The sequence below is a fragment of the Herpailurus yagouaroundi genome, unplaced genomic scaffold (assembly GCF_014898765.1).
Source record: "Herpailurus yagouaroundi ecotype Mexico unplaced genomic scaffold, PumYag 67292, whole genome shotgun sequence".
Classification (NCBI taxonomy): domain Eukaryota; kingdom Metazoa; phylum Chordata; class Mammalia; order Carnivora; family Felidae; genus Herpailurus; species Herpailurus yagouaroundi.
In genome coordinates, this window is record NW_024420120.1 from 1 (window position 1) to 3,985 (window position 3,985).

General features: G+C 50.2%; 1 long non-coding RNA gene across 3 annotated transcripts; it reads left to right on the plus strand.

Moving 5' to 3' along the window:
- The first annotated feature begins 1,091 nt into the window (after positions 1–1,091).
- Positions 1,092–3,565, plus strand: LOC121024877 (uncharacterized). Of its 3 annotated transcripts, none has more exons than XR_005787838.1 (3): positions 1,092–2,027; positions 2,158–2,525; positions 3,208–3,565. It is a non-coding gene; the product is annotated as an uncharacterized LOC121024877 (long non-coding RNA). The 3 variants fall into 3 exon arrangements; XR_005787839.1 differs by having other exon boundaries at positions 1,093–2,027; positions 2,158–2,487; XR_005787840.1 differs by lacking the exon at positions 2,158–2,525 and having other exon boundaries at positions 1,093–2,027; positions 3,208–3,564.
- The last annotated feature ends 420 nt before the right edge of the window (positions 3,566–3,985 follow it).

A 3,985-nucleotide genomic window follows, 5' to 3' on the forward strand; every position in this document is an offset into this window, starting at 1 on the left:
CCACAGAAGTGATGGACGTTGAGACCAAGAATCCAAGAGGTCTCCACATGCCAACACAGGTGAGCTGAGGCTGGGTCAGCCAGGAAGCAGCAGGTACTGGCCAAGAGGAGAGAGGAAAAAGCAGGTTTCACCAGCCACATGCAAGGTGGTGCAGGTCACTTCACCAGGTGGACCAGGGACACAAGAGTCCTCCTTCCCTCAGAAACCACCCAGGACACTGTGAGCAACATAAGGATTTCATACACCCCATTCCAGCACCACCCGGGGAGACTTGTAAGCCACACATACACCTTCCCCACTTGGAGGCAAGAAGGAAGGTGTGGTGGAAATCTGAGCGACTGAGCACTTCGGCAGCTAGACCAGTCACATGATTGATATCAAAGATGCTTAGCAGATCATCAATGAATTCAGTGAGGTTTTTGCTCCTTTTCTGTGTAGTCCTGAGAGTGAATAACCATGAAGATCACATCAGCCAGAGAGAATCAATTACCCACCGTGCCCTTGTGGTCTGAGGAGCACTGGTGAATCTGTGATCCCAGCTCACCATCCCCACAGGCCCCTGCTCTGTCCACCCTCCAATCAGTCCATGTTAGAGGAGGATGGGGCATCCTTGCCTTGTCCTCTCCTTTAACTAGGACAACGTTTCATGTCCCAGAAGTGGACCCCCAAAGCAGAGCACAGAAGGAAGAGCAGACCAGACAGACACAGCGGAGTAACGCATAAGAGCTGTCACTGAGGTGAGCAGGTCCTTCTCAAGTCTGTCATGCCCATCCATGGAGTGATGCCAGGCTCCATTCTCCTTCAACAACACAGGCCCCTTTTTCCAGGGCCTGAGCCATGCATAAAATGCTGTAGCATCCTTTAGGGCTGGAGAAAATCACAAACACATTAGAGCTACTCTGCTTTCATTGCTTCCGTAGCCTTCTGGGACCTCACTGTTGTGCAGGATGCTGTTTTGGGGAGGCTGTGGTTCCTCCCCCAGTTCCTTCTGAAGGCATCTCAGGATTATACCTCTCTCCTTGCATCCTCTACGATACGCCTATCCCTTCAGTCCTAGCCAAAGCACATTCCCATTCTGAAGTGAGATCTATCAGGCAGTGAGAGGGAGGGAGAAGGGGCTGTGTGCTGGAAGGGGGTGAGCCATTCTGTTGTCATGGCAACATTCTTCTGCAGCTCCTCACTGGGTCACTCAGTCTCAGGCGTCAGCTTGCCTGAAGGTCCAGGATAGATGGGAAAGCACTTGTCTCCCTCTCCTTGTCTTTTTTGTGATGAGACGTTGAGATGATTTAAAAAGAGAAAAATGGTTACCAGGGTAACTGAAGCTTCATCCATCTGACTCAAGAGGAAAAAAGCCCAAGCCACAAAAGGGAGTAGAAACTAAACCACAGGACGTATTGTGGGAGGCCACCCATAGAGAAAGGGTCCTGACTGTCAGTAAATGTGCTTGTTACACACGCACACGTGGATACAGAGGAGCACTGCTTCCAGCCCAGAGCAGCACACTGACTGAGGCAATAGGTACCAAGGGGGAGACCTGATGAGACAATGAGGAGGGAATGCAGGCCAACCCAGATCAAGCAAGGCAAGAGGGGCAATGTACCGTTTCAGTAGTTATCTACCGGTTCTTTCACGGCTTATTTGAAATCCGCATTTCATTTCCACCTATTTGTGTAACTACTTATTTAGGACAAACTCTATCCTATGTCACCTGTGTTCTCTCCCTTTTGTGGTACTAAAACCGATCACATAAAATGTACCATGTTAAGCATGTTTAAACGAGCATCGATTGGTTCCATCAGGAAGTTCACACTGTTGTGCAACTATCGCCAGTATCCTCCATTTCCAAAATTTTCATCATCCGACCTGTATCTTTGTACTCTTTAATTAAGAACCCCCCAGTACCGCTTCCCCTCCGCGCCTGGTAATCACTACGTGTGGAGAAAAGCCAAAAAGCAGACGACTTAGAGACGCAGACATCCAAGTTGGTGAAGAACCTCGGCAGCAGTTTAAGAAAAGCAAGTTGAAAGGTAGAAAGATTTTATCCCAGGGCTGCATGTTTTATTGGGTCCCTAACACGTAGAAAAAACCTATTTCCAGCCAGGGCAGCCCAAAGCGCGCATGCGTAAAAGGAAGGTCCTGTGTTTGTTTTTTACAAAGAAGGCAGCTCTGAGTTTTTTCAAACCCGGAAGGCGGGGGAAGAGGTGGTCCGAACTGGTACAGTGCGCAACAACTGCCACCTACTGGCCAGAGAAACGGAACGACACACATCACAAAGGAAAATCCATCGTTTCCTCTGTTCGCCTGTAAAGAGCCCTGCAGATCATAGCTGAGGTGGCAAAGAGGAATGCTGCTGAGGGGGAGCGAAGGCTGCGGTACAATCGAAGTGGCCCGGCCGAACGGTCTTCGGCACAATAGCCTTCTACGGTCCCGCCCCGGAACTAAGCCAACAGAAGCAGGAAGGCCCGCGTCCGGAAGTTCCGGCGCCCGGTAGAGGAAAAGGCAGGGCTTCGGGATGCGTTCCAATTGTGAGGGTCTGAGCCTGGTTCCGGCGACTGAGTGAGGTCCTTGCCAGTCTGTGTGCCCAGTTCTGAAGACGGTTTCCATACTCGTCCAAGGCCCCAAACCCCTGTTATCCGGCTGCTATTCCTCGATCCCCGGACTCTCAGACCGTCCTTTGGGCGAGGCGTGTCCGAATCCCCTGGTCATTGTTCTGCCCACTCCAGCCTGTGAACGTTGGTCCCAAGGCACAGTTGCTATCCTCCTCTCAGCCCTCCCTCCCCTGCTGCCTCCAGGCCTATCAAGGCCCTAGAAGACGAACCGGCCACCCCCGGTCCTCTCCGTCCTCAGGGTTGTTCTCCCCAACACGAATATCCAGCTGCCCGTGGACCTGCCTTGGACCCTGGACATCAGGAACCCCGCTCCCCTCCCTGGAGTCGCTGTCTAGCATTCCTCTCTCTCATCACCCCCAAAAGGCCTGTTCTCCAGCCCCCTCCCTCTACTGCGTCTACAGCCTAGGCATTAAGCCCTTTAGGGAACCCCCGGTTCCATGGCCACTAGGTCATGTCACATTCTATTAGGCCAGCTTAAGGGGCTGTAAATTGTCCCGCGCAAAACAGGTCTTTGCTCCTTCCTCTCTCCTCTCCTGGTACACCCTAATAAAGACGAAATCCTGCAACCTCCTGACCTGTATCTTTTCTCTATCTGCAGTAACCTTCTAGTGCTCCATGACCCACGCTTCTCAAGAAGCTCAATGGTAATACATTAGAAAGAAGAAGAAGAAGAAGAAGAAGAAGAAGAAGAAGAAGAAGAAGAAAAGGAAAAAGAGCAGTTATCAGACAGGAACTCTCACCACTTCACAGCAACACCTGATCTGCACCTGTATCTCTGCTATCCCTGTGGAATAAAGGACCTTATCCTACCTGAGGCCAGGCCCTTCACCTGGATCCCATGCCCATCTTCTGGAGGAGGAGTAGGACTTTGCAATGATTCCAATTATCACCTATCCATTTATTTCTCCATCATTCTGTTATCTATGATACAAGAGGCAGTAAAACGTAAAGCCATCCCTTATCCCATATCTTTCTGAGACACTGCCACATTTCGCTTGCTGTAAACAGCAAATCTTCCCTTGTTCTGTAACCATTTTTTTTTTTTTTTTTTTTTTTGCTAACTTCTCCAGTCCAGCTTCTATCAGCCTGCCCCCCAAATGAAAACAGCTGTCAAGGGCACCAGTGAATCCCTTTGATGATGTCCTCTCCTCAACCTACTGTACCTCTCAGATAGCTCTGGTACACTTAACAATTGTCCGGTTCTTGAAAATGTCCCTCCCTCCCTTTCTTCTAATTTGTATTTTGGCCTATTTGAAAATTTACTCTTTGGGTGATGTTCTCCCAACCCCAGTGGCCACTGTGCTCCTTGTCAGTGTTTATTGCCCACTCCCTATTCCACAGGGCTTTTAACAGGGCCCTTCCCATCTACACTCTCT